This window comes from Camponotus floridanus, unplaced genomic scaffold, assembly GCF_003227725.1.
Source record: "Camponotus floridanus strain SB8 unplaced genomic scaffold, Cflo_v7.5 scaffold21, whole genome shotgun sequence".
NCBI classification, from domain to species: Eukaryota; Metazoa; Arthropoda; class Insecta; order Hymenoptera; family Formicidae; genus Camponotus; species Camponotus floridanus.
Genome location: NW_020229337.1, coordinates 1,738,461 through 1,755,280, shown reverse-complemented (window position 1 = coordinate 1,755,280; position 16,820 = coordinate 1,738,461). Strand labels below are relative to the sequence as shown.

Genomic DNA, 16,820 nt, shown 5'->3' with positions numbered 1-16,820 from the left:
GTATTCCAATACATCATTTTTTTCATATATACGAGTTGTATATTATAATGTTCGAAGTTAGCAGATAATTTATTGGTAGATGATTAAAATGTTACAAACGTTCTGATCTTTGTGCTCAATATTCAATTAATATTATTACAGACTTGCAGGTCGAAAATATGTTGAACACAATTAATAAATTAGCATTTTATTGTGATTATTAAAATGTTTCAGTTCAATGGAGTTGATATGAAAATATAAATCAAATTTTGAATTCGAATGAAAGCTTCAAATTTTTCCTTCATCTGCAAGTCTTCCCTTTTGCATTAACGTAGTTTCATTATTTCCAAAGTGTAATTGTTTCCAATTCACCATTTGTTTAGATTGCGCCGGCAAGATTCGATTACCGATATCGCTATTCGCACAGAAACTTACAATCAGTTTGGATCGCGCTGTAATTCCGTAATGAATCTTACAATTTTGCGGAGCGCGTGAATCGGACGAGAATACGAATAAGGCACGAACCCTGAAGAAAGGAACGGAGAGAAGAGAGCAAGAGACAGCTGTCTTTGATGAGGACGCTGGGGTGGATGTGATCGGGAGTACAGTTTTGCATGGAAATGTGAATTAAGACGACTTGCAAAACTGACTGATTGTCGCGTCGTCGTGTCGTCGAAGAAGGCAACGTTATAACATTCCATCCTCGTCAATGTGCTCGTACGTATCATCGGCTCGTAAGTCGACGGAGTCACGAGCGTTCTGTCTTTGGAAGGCACAACGCGATCGATTATTCGCGATGACAGGCGGCTCATTAGTTATTGCCGAGGGAAGAGGAGTCGGGAATATATAATTTCAAGCGGGACGTCGCACAAGTTCCCCAATTTTGCGAAGCTTCCCTTTCAGTGTTCGCACGCAAACAAACGAACGTCATGTCAATTACAATTGTTAATTTTAATGTAATAAGACCGCCGTCAATAATGCAATTCCGAATTTTCACGATTCGACAAATTGGTATGTTTGTAAATTTTGATACTTTGAAAATTCTTCGATTCTTAATTAATTTTTCTGGCTACTTTTAAAAATACTGAGTTTTACTAAAATCAATTATTTAATAATATATTTGTAATAACAAATACACACACATATACAGACAGAAAGACAAAGAAAAGTAAATTATATAGATTAAAAATTAAAAAAATAAATATTGAAATAATAAATCTTTTAATGAGAAAAATATTTATTTTTGTAATATTTTAGGAAAATATTATTTGAAATTTATGAGTTTCAAAATTACTAGATCCAAATATACGAAAGCAAGGAGAAAGCATATTCACTTCCGTAGAATCTCTGCAGCAGTTGAAACAGAAAATATTGTCGGTTCGTTCGTAAATAAAATACTTTGAGAAAATTCTCGAGGTGGAACTCGTTGTCGGCATCTACTTCGGCGCACTAAGAAAATCTCGTAAACACAGATGTCTAAAACTAAGGCTACTTTTATATGCAAAAGCTTCTTAGAATCTACAGAATTGCGATAGCAAGATTGCATAAAAGAGGAATATCAACTAGCTCTCTATATTTATTGAATAATATTTATAAAATTTGTACATTTTCGCATTAAAAGGAGCAAGCTATATCAATTTTGATTAATCGCTTTTATACATTTATCACGATTTTTAACCTGCAATACGTGTACATAGAGAGTGCTATTAAAAGTTACTTGCTCAGAATTTTTTTTACATTAAGAACGTTGAAAATATCACTTTTAATCATCCATTATCGTATAATAACGCGGTGAGATGGGATGATGCTGTTGTCTGGGATTTTTGCTGCAACAATTAATTAACCCGCGCGTGCGTCAGCGCGAGAACTTCCGGATAATCCCGATAGTTCGCATTAATGACAGCATAAGCAATTTGTCTTGACGATTAATTACCGTGTACTTTAACAAGAGCTTTAGATAATCTCCGTAATCCGCGTGAACGGTTACACTCAATAGCCGTCGAAACGTATTTGCCATTTAAAAGTTACTCTAAGGAAGAAAATAGCTATTTACTGAATAATATAACGTTATAAATCAAGCTATTTATACTGCTTTAAATAGAATTAATTACATCGATGTATAAAAATCAATCAAAATTACAGCATAATTTATAGAATAAAGAAATAGAATTTTTTATGTAAACAAATAAAATACGGAAATGCTAACGTGACAGTAAACGTTTCAATTTCTCGTATAAGATTTTTACCTCATAATCACGATTTATCCTCCACAAACACGAAATAGCACCTCTTATTCCGTATGTAATTCTGTTTATTTAATCGTCTCTAATCTGCACATCGCTTTCGCGAGATAAGCAAAAAAAAATAACGCTCGAAATGTAAACCCGAAAACACTTTCGTACAAACGTTGATTACAAATTACCAACCTCCGTCGGTTGAGAAAGAGATGTTAATGTAATCGCATCGCTATCAGACGTGGATTTGTCTTTGTGTAGATATTCTCGTGCTCGGAAGGTAGGATCATCGCGATATCAGCGCGAAGGGAAAGATCTCATGTGCGAGCCGACAATTTACGGAGAATTTACATAAGGCGAAATAAACGTTACGCTACATGCTCACGATGTGTAAGGGCTCACTGTGGTATACCGGGCAAAAAGATTACGTTAGAATAAGGGTTACGTTACCTCACCTTAGGGACTAGCTATCGGCACTTTGTCGCACGAAATAGACGCCTGTCGCACGAAATGTAGCACGCGACATCGTTGTAGGATATAACTTTAACTTTATCTATCGAAAAAAGGGAGACGACACTTTTACAAACAGGTCAAAATATACATGACGCAATAAAATAGCAATAAAATAGACAGATTTGATGAATAGTAAAAATATATTATATATTTTTGAGAATTCATATCAGGTATGTATATATTTTTTTTTCGATATTTTCTCGATCAAAAATTATTGAGAGTGAGAAAAATTTTTTTGGCACTTTAAAAATGCTCCCTCTTCCGAAAGACGAGATCTTGTAGAATTAAAAGATTAAAAATTAACGGTTACACATCCATAATGCTTCGGTACCTTAATCAGCCCCTCGCTGTAATCCGTCTTAATGCATGCCGTGTAAAAAATATCTCCTTCGTGCGTTTAAAAATTGCCGTCGGTTCTACGCCGAGCAGCCTATATATTTCTAAGCCACTCCACTCCGGCACTTCGGTACTCCAGATCCTCTCTTTCCACCTGAGGATCTCTCCAGCATCCCCGTATTCCACCTCAGACTCCCTCCCCCTCTCCCACCCCTTTCTCGACTCGCTGTTTCTCTTTGCACACTCTCTCTCGCAAAGCCATATGGATCTGCCGGTATTCAAGAATTTCTCCGGAAATTCCCGCAACCGGCCAAATACTCTTCTCCGAAGGGTTGAAATCGCGTGGGAGACGTGCGAGACGACCGGAAATAGATCGACTCCGTTCCGACGTGAAATTACCGCCTATGCCTTAAAGACAAACGCGACGGATTATCGACGTTGCTGACGAGAGCGACAGAAATAAACGATGGTTTCCAGAAGACAAGAAAATGGAACGGAAGGAAATCAATTTATCTCTTATCGCTCTTGTGCAATTTCCTTGTTTCTTTAGTTGACTATTGTTGACATTCACTATTTAAAAAGATAAATTTCTTAGACTCGATTATGCAAGATGAATTTCTCGAAATTTGTAAACACAATAAATTATCCGTCAACTAAAAAACTAATATAACGAGCAAAATTTAGTCTCACGTAAAAAATTTCGAAGGCAATCTTTACTTAAAATAATTTAAAAACCGGCTTACAAGATCACATTTAATATTCTTAGCATGATATTTTACATGCCAGATGGAAAAGACAAACGTCAGCGTCGAAATGTGCTTCGTTGTTACACGAAGAAATCTAAGGAGCGTGTTTCCTGATGATCTCTTGTTAGCTCAAGTATTTTCGAACTTTATCCGGCGCGAGCCATGATTTTCAATTTGTCGAATCTTAGCCGATGCGGCACTTTTACGCTGCGTTTATCTTACCTCGGGAGGCGAGCGAAATTTCGTTAGGGATGGAATTAGATCGGTCGCGCTTTGTTTCAATTTTATCCTTCTCGCGCCATGCAAAGATAAAACGAGGAGGTGGGAAAATGATGATGGAACGCGCGGAAGGGAAACTGCAAATGAATCATAAGACCACCGCAGGAAGCGCAAATTCACCAAGGAAGATGTCTGGAGGAGGTATGATTAGCTCTGCCTCTTTCCACGGGTAGATTGTATTTTCAGAATTCAGGGAGAGGAAGAAGAGAAAGCACGTGCTTACGAGGGAGTAACAAATGAGGAATTAAAAGTAGCTGAGATTGAAATAATTTTACATTTAAAAAATTTGGTCTTAATTCATGCTCGATGGATGATGAATAAATGAATAAATTATCGAATACAACTTCTATTTATTATTTTAATAAGAATATTAAACAAGGCTTTGATAAACGATAATCCCAAAAGATTCTTTTCCCATCTTTCCGTTGCATTATATTATTGGATTAAAGGGTAAAACGCGGACAGAGTTGATTTTTCAAAAAATGTCGTTGAAAGATAACGTAAAAGCGAGCGTGTAAGGCGAGGACGCAAATTATATATCCCGGACATTATATTCATATTTTACCCAGTCAATGTCGACGGCAATCCGTAAAGCTCTTTCCAGCAGTTTCCTCTCAAGCTCGAAGAATTCTCTCCTTACTCAAAAGTGCAAACGGAGGCGCACGAAGCGAGTAAAAGGGATATTCTCCGGTTACTATCGCGACCATTCAGAGGATTACGCGGCGAAGTGGTCCGCAGCAAGGAAGGCGGAAAGTGTGCCACAGGATCCCCCCCCCCCTTCATTCCTCTCGCGGAAATCCTCTTTTTGCGGGGTTTAAGGCCATATAACGTACTGCGCGCGGTACATCTTGCGTGCCGTATCTCACTCATTTCGCGAGACGCTCGAGTAAATGCGGCCATTCAAATAAGCGTAATACCATGCCGCCGCCTGGCTGACGGAACGAGCCGAGCTAACGTCCGGAAGGTACGCGATGCGCTCAAGTTAATGAGTCTTCAGTGAGATTTCGCAGACTCGTTAATTCGTTCTACCGCGGCTTTTTATGCCGCGCCGCTTTAACAGGACTTTATACAAAGGACTGTATAAATACCTGTAACGCGTATCGCGCCTAGGAGAGACAATCCGAATAAGAGTTGAATAAAGTATGTCGATAAGTTACAAGTAAAATCTTTTTCATCCTAAATCCTTTTAGAGATTTCTTTATCTTTTCTGGCGCGGTTTTTCCTTTCCTTTCCTTTTTTACTTTTCGTGGTCTTTTAAAATTTCATAACATAAAAAGATGCCTCGTGAGTGTGACAAATATTACAATTAATTCCTCGAGCGACGTCGTCTTGTTACGTGCTTGATTTTCTTATTATTCATAACGATTCACAAGTATGCTTCGCTCGATGTTGAACTGAACGAATTCTCCTTTGATTCGTCCGCAAATAATTATTTCACGAACGCGCTTTTATCTCGAGCAAGTGATATCGCGCAAAGAGACGGAGAAAAGTTACAGGGAAATCGAGAGCGAGCAACGTTTTTGCCGAGTCGTCGACGAACACAGGAAGAGACCATTCGAAAGCCGCACGATTCCCGCAAGCGGCGCGATTCGGACCGCGTACGCCGGGGGCACGGACCGTACGCCGGCGTCCGTTTATTACCGTTTTCCTAAATTGATTTCCAATTCTCGTGGGTCGAGTGGAACGAGGTATGTCGGTGGCGTTCGCGAGTAGCGGGGTAGCTGCTGGAGAATCGACTGGTTGATAGAAAGAGAGGGCGAGCCCGGTCCGATCGGAGGATATAGTTCGAACGGGCACTATCGAATGCTCGCTGACCCGTGAGGAAAATGCGAATGCACGAGTCGGGCAAACAGCATCGGTCGGCGTCACGTGGCGCCCGAAACCAAGAGCGAGGAAAACGACCGGGTGACTGCGAGAAATACGAGTAGCGAGCAAAGATTTGAATGAGATTAAACGAGAATCGAGGAATAGACTTTGAAGATCGCGCTAAGGGAGAGAGAGAGTGAGAAAAGGAGAAAGAAGCGTGCAAATGATTCGAGGAATGTAGACGAAATAATGGAGGAGAGAAACACAAAGTGTAAATGAATATAAATGAATTCTTCTCAATCATAGGTAAATGTGAAAACTGCAAATAATACATTCTCAATATTATTCTATTATTTTAAAAATAGATGTACTTGTCAAGAATAAAAAAGTAGTATGCTCTATTTATAATTAATAATTAATCTATGACGTATATGCAAAACGAATGCGTAAAGTATTTAATTTTTTCAAACTAGATACAAAATGAATGTGATTCAGAGAAAAAAAAATTTAAATCTAAAGGGGAATTTTTCAGAAGCAAGTTTCTTTTAAAATATTTTTTATCGTCATCTATTGCACGTATTGTGAGTTCTGTATTTCAACAGAATATGTTACACATTAATACAACGCATTGCCATTGTACGAAGAAAAGAGATTCAAACGAAAGAAAAGAGAGAAGGAAATATTCGAATATGAAGATTGCAAAAAGAGAAAAGAGAAGGCGGATAAAATACTCGAAAAGAGTAAAGGAAAAGAAAAGGGAATCCTAGATAAATAGAGTAGCAAAGTAGGAAAAGGGCAACGATGCGTCTCGTTCGCATTCACCGCCGTATTGCTTCCTTTCCTCTTTCCTCCGCGTCGCTCAATTCGCCGCCTCGCAACCGCGAAGGAACAGGAACAACGGAAAAATGCATGCGCTTTTTTATCGTTCTTTTTCCTTCCGTCCCTTTTTTCCCACCTGGAAGCACGGGAAAGGCGAGGGAAGAAAGGGTGAAAGGCGACGCCGTATCTCAGGGCGCGTCTCTCTTCGGCCCTATTTATCCCTACCCGCTTTTCTTCCGCCACTTTTATTCTGTTTAGCGTCGAAGACGAACGGGGGAAATGGGTGCGGGGAAAGATACGAGGAGGGGGAGCGACCAAGAAGAAAAGGTGCGCGATTGCAAGTTTAATGATAACACAACAAAAGACGCGTACATCCGCACGTTCATAACATCCGGAGGCAGGGAATGAAAGGATAGGGTTTTCTTCTTTTTGTTTAAATAACGGAAGCGCGAGAAGCGAAATATCTTCGAGCCGAACCGACGTATATTTTCGAAATGCTCCTTCTTTCCTCGCGCGAAATTATCTCGCTCCGTTTTAATTCAACAGTCGCGACAAGCCGCGCATCCATCACGACCGAAATGAAACCGCGATCTCGCTCTCTTTATGACTCCGTAACTTTATCTTGGCCCGAAATATGCCGCGCCCCTTGTTCATGCGAACTCGCCGAGATCTATGAAATTGCAGATGATTCAGGACGTGATCTGAGATTAAGAACGGTTTGAGTTTCAGAGTACACTTGTTGGAGATTGTTTGAAACGCGCAGGACGATCCGCAAAAGCGATACTTAAAATATACGAAAAAAAATAATTAATAAAAATAAATAATAATAATAATAATAATAATAAATCATAATTCTCGAAGAAAAAGAGAAAGAAGAATGTGGAGTGAATCCACGACTTCTAAAGTTAATTTTAAAGAAAATATTATATATTTTTAAATATGAAATAAAAAATCAAAAATTAATTTAATTTCATGATTATATATTTTTTTTCCTAAATTAGGTCTTACTACAAACTTATTATATTCTACATAAATATTACAAATTCTGAGATCAAATCTTTTGAATTGTTTATTGTAATTAATACGTACTAATGAAACACGAATAATAAATATCGTCATCGTATAATAAATAAAAGTACGATTTTAATTGATAATGAAAATAAATAATTTTTTTATTTTTTTAGTCTCACATACACACACATGCTTTAGCAAGATATCAAAATTGAACAACTTGTTGTTAGTTTTGTGTTCTATTCCATATTCTTTATTTATTCTCTCATCGCTCGTGATTCGCTTGCGCCTCGAAATGGCGGAATAAAAGAAACAGCGGCTGCTCTTTGCATTTATTTCTAACTTTCAGCTTTTCTTCTTGCAGCTCCTTTCCTTTCTTGCTCTTCCGGATCGTAGGCGGACCGTTCCAGAAAATCCGGCAACCACCAACTGCGGGAGCACCTGATTTGCAAGAAACTTTAAACTCGGGAATTTGCTGCCCCCTCACGGTACCTCTCTTACCCCCCTCTTTCTGTCTTAAAAGTATTTCACGACTCGTCGGCGAAAATCTGAGAATTTTATTCGGTGACAATTTCACACTTCAGGAAGTCTCGACGAACTGCTCCGCAAGCGCACATCGTGCACTGCGAAGACGCCGACAAAGATAACTTGTGCGTAATGCACATATGTGTTAATCGGATTTTATACTTTTACATATTTAACGATATATTTATAACGATGATACATTTAATGCTAACGAGCGCGCAGAGTTGGAAGAGACTGAAATTAATTAAAAGCGCGAGAAAGTGTATCAGAAACTGGACCAAATGTTGCACGGTCTAATTAATTCGTTAATTGCGGCCAGACCGATTGTAGTTCGATATTTAATCGTTTAATATTTAATCGTTAAATGAGTTGATCAGGAAGATAATTGTGCTTCCACAACGGTAAACTGTAGCTTTACCGAATTATAGTAGAAATATATATATATATATATATATATATATATATATATATATATCAGTAGCGATAATTCGTAACTTTCGGCTTCCGATAAAATGAATCTCCCATTGAAAAATTTTTATTTAAAATCCTGAACGTAAGATCAATAGTATTATATAGTTTAATAATTATCTGGATAGATAACAGTCATTTATCAATCTAACTTGAGTTTTTGAATAGCTCAAATTATACAGTTAATTCGAAATTAAAATGTTTTATTTTTTTCAGCCATCATTTATCGATCCATTTTTGGAATATTTGAATAATTTACTTCCCCAAAATATCTCTACAAAATTCTTCAATCTCTAAGAATTTTTAATGAAAAATATTTATTTAATCATAATAATAAATCGGATATTTTTTATTTCAGCTACATAATCTCTCGAAGATCAAGCTGATGAGATATCAATAGCGTGCATCTCTCGCGTGGAATCCTCTATATCTAATTTATATATCTAATTCCAGTTTCCAAGTATCAAATTTAAAAATTCGTTCTTTATCTGAGAGCACTGTTGCACATATGCTGCGAAAAATACGAAATAGCGAAATAACCAGAAGCCACCACATGGCGAATAATACGACGCGGCAGCGAGTATATTTTCGTCCAGGTCACCCTGGGGACACCCTGATAAAAATGCGGTTTCGTGCGAAAAGTAGGCGACCTCAATATCCTTGTGTCCGATGGGATGTCCGGTCGCTCGCAATTTCCACGCGGCTGTATACGCGTCGCGACGTCGCGTCGTTGCGGATCGAAATTTGCAACGAGGTGAATTTTCGCGATAGCATAATAGCCAAGGAAAAAATCAAAATTTATTACAGTCAGCCCATTACAAACTATAACGTCTATTATGGTCTTTACATCGTGTCATTAATAGTTAACAAGTTGGATCGATCGGATGGCTTCTGCACTTATTTCGAGATCGCGTAATTAATCTTTAATTTGTATCATTATATATCATATAATAAATTAAAGCTATTTAACTGAAATTTTTCCAATATCCTTCTTTCAATAATATAAGTTTCACACGTAAAATCCAGCATAAAAAAAGCAATTTCATTCGATACTTGGAGACTAAATAAATCAACAAAATGATAGTTTTATCATTTAACAAAGAGAAATTAACATATGCCAAATAATATATATATTTATATTTAAATAAAACAATTTTAAAAGACATCTTGGTGACTGCGAATCGAAATCCGAGCTCGCCGGAATTACACCGATTTCAATTTCTACACACTCGGTGGTATGGTCATCGGCGGGGTGGCGGCGGCTTCTCGACGACCATTATTGTCGGGCAAAGGGAGCATTGATATACGCTGGCGCGAACCGGGTGCAAGAAACGGCGGTAACGCATCGCTAGGAAGCCGGACGATGGGTGCATACGTTACCGGATATCACTCCCTCCCCGTTTTCCCGTTTCGCCGAGTTAACTCCCCCCCTCTCCCTCCGCCCCTGCTATTGCTGCGGGTAGTTAACTGCGGTGAATCCTAACACCCCGAGCGACCGTACGTCAACCCGTACGGTGCTTTCCCGGCGCGATCGCTCGTCCTGGGATATTGCGTACTGCAGCCAGCATCCGGCTCGAAAACGCTCGAGTCAAGTTAGATAAAGCTAGATTTTTGCGTCGTGACAAAAATGTGGGTACGAAATTTATATTCGTCGAATCCCCATTTCTTTTCCGCTTTATTTTCAATATTCGATTTGAGACGCAATTGTTTTACATGTCTTAATTCATTATCGTTCTCGGATAAAGGCAAAATATATCTAGCGTTTTTCAATTAAATTTTTTTTTTCCATAAGGTTGAAACAGAATATTCATCTCTGCGAATAGTTCTTCGAATAATATTGCGGATTTTGCAAAATAAAAAATTTTTTTTCTCCAAATATACCGAGCTTGTACGAAAACTAAAAAATAATTCTATTTATTTTTGTACTACTATTTGGATATACAAATGGGAAGCGTGCATCCCGAAGTTGTATTGATTCTGATGAGTCGTATATCGGAAAAATTGTAGGGAATAGGAAACAATATTTAACTGCGCGAAAGTTTAATGATTTAAAAAAAATGTTTTCCATAAAATCTTAATCGATCCAATTTTTCCCGAATTTCGGATTTCTCTGTGATTTATTTACTATTGCAATTTTTTATCCCGTCACTAATTTTTTTTGTTTTATTGCGCGCATAAACCTCTCGCGGAAGAGTAAATTAATCGTGCATCGTCCGTTAGCGTGCGTAACGTTAAAGGAAATCGTTGAAATAACGACTGCCAGCGGCAAGTAATTTGAAAACTCGATTTGCGCTCTCGCGCACAGAGAAATTTCGCGATACCGCGAATCGATGAGATAGCCAATCGGCTATCGGCGGGATATCGGCGGGATATTACCCCTGCCATATATTTCCCGTTGGAACTGTCTAAATATCACGCGACGATAATTATACAGTTTTGCCGCGATATGGTAATTTTGCGCGCATGCGAGGAATTGTCGCAATTATCGCGGTGTCGCAATGCTTTTATTTACTTTCCATACCAACGTCCGGTTTATTTCCATATTCGTTGATATATTTCGACAATATTTCGAAACGTTTTTCGAATCAATCACCCCCTTTTACGGGCGACCGGCGAAGCTGAATTTAAAATTGCTCGAAGAGAAAATCATGCACGTGCGCGCGCGCGCGCGCGCACTCTTTAATAACTAGTTTGAAAACCAATTGCGTCTAGTAACGAGCAATCTGTCTGTCGTGATGCTGCGTTCAATCGCTCGCGTGTGCGTACGCATGTAAAATAGCATAGAATGTTGTAATCTGAATACGTATACAAGTCGATGAAATTGAGAGAGATTTAATAAAGGAGCTGGCGATTAAACGCTCTCTCGAGAGAATCCTTCGATAGGAAAAAGATATCCATTTAGTATTGAATATCGGGGAAACCTTTCGTCGACCAGGGGGGGAATAGGAACTTCCGAGACACCCTGTGCATGCGACGCGTGTGAACTCGAATTGACGCGAAGCTACACATGTACGCGACGAGTAGGGTACCTTAATCTAAGATTGCGTCTCGCGCAGGGAGGGAAGAGAGGGGTAGTTTCGTCGCGACGGGATTTTCTTCGGGAAGGACGAGGGAGAGACGTTCTGCAAGGGGGCTTCTTCCCGAAGAATTCCGCCGATTCGTGTGGAAGGAGCCGAGAAGCCCTACATCGCCGCCGCCACTCGGGGGATCCATTCAGGAGCAGACGTTGGTAGGCACCTTGGCATAGATATCCGATAAGATTTCTCTCGGGACGTGGCCCAAGACGTCGCCGCGAGAATACTCCCCCTCCCCCTTTCCCTTTCCTCCCTCTCGCCCCTCTCTCGGAGCGACGAGAGACCGACTTGATCGTAGAACCGGGGCACGTATGGCACGAGCGCGTGCGTCCGGCATTTAAAATTATCGGATAGACTTCTCTTCCTTCCTCTACACGACGCGATATATACAGGGTATGTTGACCGAACTTTACGACCAGGAATAACTTTTATGGTTTTTACTACGAATGAAAACTGTGAGGTGAATATGAATACGTGTTCCACGAATATGAATAATATTATTAATGTAATCAATATCTTCGACATTTCATTAAAGTCACGTTCAAATATTAATGTTTGCGTTGCATACGCGTGCGAAATATCAGCTATTAATATATGCATTTTACTATTTAACTCTAAATAAATTATTGTTATCATATTTCTATAATAAAAACATTCCGATGCATTTCTATTTTAAATTACTTTACTCAATTTTTAACGTATTCTGATTTATAATCATGAATGTTGAACGGAAAAGGAAAAAATGATTAGAGTTACAGACAGAGCTAAATTTAATATATGAATTTCTAAAATAACTCAAAATAATCTCACTATTTAATTTAAATTTTTCATATGTAACTTAAATGATTAATATAAATTAAATAAATGAAATTTGCAATATAATATAATTTATGTACAATTTAAAGTTAATAATGTTTGTGAAATCCAGTGTTGATAAAAAAGATAATTTATTTGCATATTTATTAAACAATTAAAACGAGCGGTGGTAATTTTGAGAGAACATTCCTCGTGTATATTTGCGACCTAAATATATTAAAACAATTTTTTACAAGAGTTTCGCAAAACATGTAACCCCGGGGGTCTCAAGGGGTTAATCTAGGGATTGCCAGCGACGTGGATTAATTCGCCGACGTGTAACGCTCGCACGTGTCGCGCGAGTAAAACACAACGTGGCCGCGCGTATCGCGCTTTTTGCGATTCAAATCTCGCGTCGGGCGGACTAATGACCGCGCGCGAGAAAGGGCTTTTGCCCTCTCGTCGCGAAGCGAGACGGGTGAGATCGACGTGTGCGAGTCGTTAAACTCACCCCGGAGACCGTAAGCTATCGTGGGTAAGTCGAAGAGCCGAAGGGACAATGATGTTCTCTCTCGCAAAGTGCAAAGGACACAAGGCGATAGGGCGACGTCGAGTCGTTCCGGATGAATCGCCGAATAAATAAATACAGATCGAGATTCCGGGCGAATTAATACGAATTAAGTAAGGGTGAGAGAAAATTCATTCATTGATAAAATTATACTCTCAAATTAGACTCTAATACTGTTCGGAAAAAATATATTTTAAGTTATATGAAATAATTTTCAGACTCTCCGCACACTTTTTATAGATTCTTCGATTAATCTGGATTCTTTCTTAATAAAATTGATTGTAATAAAATGTACATATTAAATGTATGTGACAAAATTTTTATGATATAATATCTTTATTATAAACAAATTTATTTTACGCAGCTGCAAATATTAAGTCTGAGAAGCAAGAAATTTATTTATTGTATAACAGGTATGTTGTTTTAAACGCTCTTAAGAGTCTCCAGAAACTGTTAATCTTGGGTCCAAGAAAACTATTATGCTTTTAAATTCGATACGAATAAAATGAAATCTTAGCGATAATTCCGGCAGGTACCCAAGAAGAAGGACGAGAGAAGCTTGTAGATCCGCGGGGACCGTCTGAGATTTCATTACGTCGCATGACAAAGTTTCTTACGAGACAGAGAACAACTACATTAACGTCGTTAATTACTTCTCGTCGGTAATAAAGCGCAGAGTAAGCAAAGGTGCGAAGATACAGGGACGAGACAGGGAATCAAATTGAAGGCGGGACGAAGGCGGGACGAAGATCGCATGAAGATGAAAGGAGCGAGGCAATAAGCATAATTTATTGCGTGTTAAACGCACGAAGGGGGATAAACAGGCAGGACGAAAAAGCGGTACGCGTAAACGTAACTGCAAAAGAAGCATGGGATGACGCTGCTTTTAAGTCCGGACAAACGCGGAAGAGAGGGAGAAAGGGAAGAGAAAATAAAAAAAAGAATAAAAAGCTACGCACCCCATACCACCCTCGCACGAACGAGCCATGTAAAAAGTGTTACGCCAAACGTAGGCCGCGCGGAAAGAGAGTGAGATTAAACCCAAAGTCGAGGAGTTCGCTTAATCTTCCATTTGAATAATGGCAACGGCTCGGGTCACGAATACAGCCAGCCAGTCAGCCGGACGGCCGGAGTGGCTCTAACAAAATTATTCAGTCTACTTTTGTAAATGACCCGCCGTGGGGGCTTCCTCGAGCACAGCGGTTAACAGACGTTCGACCTTCCTACACGCATGCACCTTTTTCGCGATATCAAAAGACCTCGTTAACGTTCGACGATGTCGGCAGAATGCGTCCTCGCGACGCATGTTTTGCGTTTCCACGACCAAATTGACAACGAATTTCGTTTAATGAATTTCAACTTGATACAGCGTCGTAATCAGAAAATTTGACAAGGCAAAATGGTTCACGAAGATCGATAATGAAATTTATTTAATGATACATCGCGCAGGAAATTTAAGAGTTTTCGTTTTTAATATTTTTTAATTAATCGCTCCGGAAAATATGTAAAATTTTATATACTCTGCATTTTACAAAGAAATATTAAATATAATTTTCTTTCGAATGAATATATAAACTAAAACTGAAATATTAACGGAGATATACACATATAATCGCTTCGCTCTTTTACAAACTCCATATTTGGATAAAATGTCAATTTCAATAAAATTTAATAATGATTTTAATTTAATAATACATTTAATATAATAAATTTAAGTTCCCATTTTTAATATTTTTTAATTAACGGAACAGGAATTTAATTTCTGGGAAACATGTAAAATTTCATTTACTCTGCATTTTACAAAAACAAAATATTAAATATTTTCCTTCAAATGAATATGTAAGTTACAACTGAAATATTTTAATGGATGTACACTTAACCGCTCAAACTTTTATAAGCTCCATATTTGAATAAAGTACCTTAAATTTCAAGAAAATTTAATAATATTCCGACGCAAATAGAATGCCGTGTGAAGCTTGAGGCACCGTCAGCTTTTGCAATGAGTTTCGACCAGTAGCGTGACGCGCGGGATTTCAGCATCGTCAGCTGCGCTCCGGCTGGCAAAGTCCGATCCTTCTCGGGCTGGTTCGCTGTCTAACAAACCGCGCTTCATTAAAACGTGGTAACCCGGCGAATCGGCGGTAATTGAATCGACGACTATCTATTGGACTGAGCCCGCTCTGGCCGCGGAGTAACTTTTGGCTCGAAAGTTTGGTCCGCGTGTCGCAGCCGGAAGTATGCGTCGCTCAGCTGAATCCGCTCAGGAGATCGGAATCTGTAACTCTATTCAGTTTCCGGTCCATGGCGACAGCAGGCCAAGCGGAGGATACAGATGAATGCTCGTAGCTAGACTCACCAACAAGCGTTTAGAATCAACCCTAAACGTTAACAATATATTTTGTAAGATTATATCTGTATCTCCTTTTATCTAGAATTGTGATTTTTCTTGATTACAAAATTTATTTAATATTTTTTTCGTTTGTCAAATTTATTATAATTAATTAAAAATGACATTAGAAAGAAAAGAGAAACTTTGATTCTCCTATGACATATTTCTAAATCTTATTATATATTTCTATTATGTAGGAAGAAAGATGTGCAAGTTGAAGTCATTCGAGGGAAATCAATATCCAAGAAAGCTACAATTAATTGACTTCATTTGCAACAAAAAGAGATTAATTGCGGGAAGCAGAAATAATTTCGCGTAAAAGATTTCAAAAGATATTGCATAACGCGTTCTATAATTTCATTGTTACGTGAAGAGTTAATGATGTTTACTCGTTCTTTCTGAAATATTTCTATCACGAGGGCTTAATCAAATCTCCGCAAGATTATTTATCTATCTGTTTATTCACGGATTTCAACGAGGATACGTTTGGCAAATTACAACCTACATCTCGCGATATCATTTTTTTGTGAAAACCGTGGCAGCGAAAGCAGCACGGATTTATTTACGTAGACCCCGTTAACAATATCCGTTGTGCATAAATCATATATGAATCGCATCCTCGATGTTGCAGACAGGTCGCTCGCCATCGAAGATATTATCGGGGCAACGAATGCGTTATTGATGTCCTTTTCTTTTCATTCTACGTTTACAAGAAAGCGATAGCGAGCGGAAACGCTTTATTCCATACGTACATTTTAGAATCGTATCGTTTAATAATGAACGAAGCAAAGTTGAGAGTAGCAAAGTAGACATAGCTTTTCAAAATGCTCGACAGACGTCGAATGCGAGAGATCGGATGTACTTGATATATATATATATATATATATATATATATATATATATATATATATATATTGCGCGAATCCCTCTTAACGTCGCCCCAAGCTTGGAATATTCATAAGGCCTGCTCGCAGCCACCGAGAATCCGCACAAATGTTTCCGGGTTAATATTTGAGATCTAACGTCGGTCGGATCCGACGAAGCAGACGGTTCGTCGTGATAGAAGAAGGCAAGAAGGAATGAAAGCAAAAAACCTAACAACTCGCTAGATACGAATCACACCTCGTATCAATTCAAGTTCGCCTCGTATCAGTTCAAGGTCTTGTTATTTAAGACGTTGGATTTTACAAGTTCAACGGAAAAGTGAATTACATTGATATTTTAATATCGAGTTAAGCGGATCTCGCGGAAGGTTATCCCTTTAATTCGGCAAGATTA

General features: G+C 38.5%; 1 protein-coding gene and 1 long non-coding RNA gene across 4 annotated transcripts in view; one reads left to right on the top strand and one right to left on the bottom strand.

Moving 5' to 3' along the window:
- LOC112637831 overlaps positions 1-8,202 on the top strand; it is a 110,272-nt gene extending 102,070 nt beyond the window's left edge. Inside the window, exon 3 of the long non-coding RNA XR_003122761.1 lies at positions 8,088-8,202. This is a non-coding gene — a long non-coding RNA (uncharacterized LOC112637831). The remainder of the gene's footprint in view (positions 1-8,087) is intronic.
- LOC105253920 (protein vein) overlaps positions 1-16,820 on the bottom strand; it is a 320,393-nt gene that overhangs the window by 215,880 nt on the left and 87,693 nt on the right. The window lies entirely within an intron of this gene.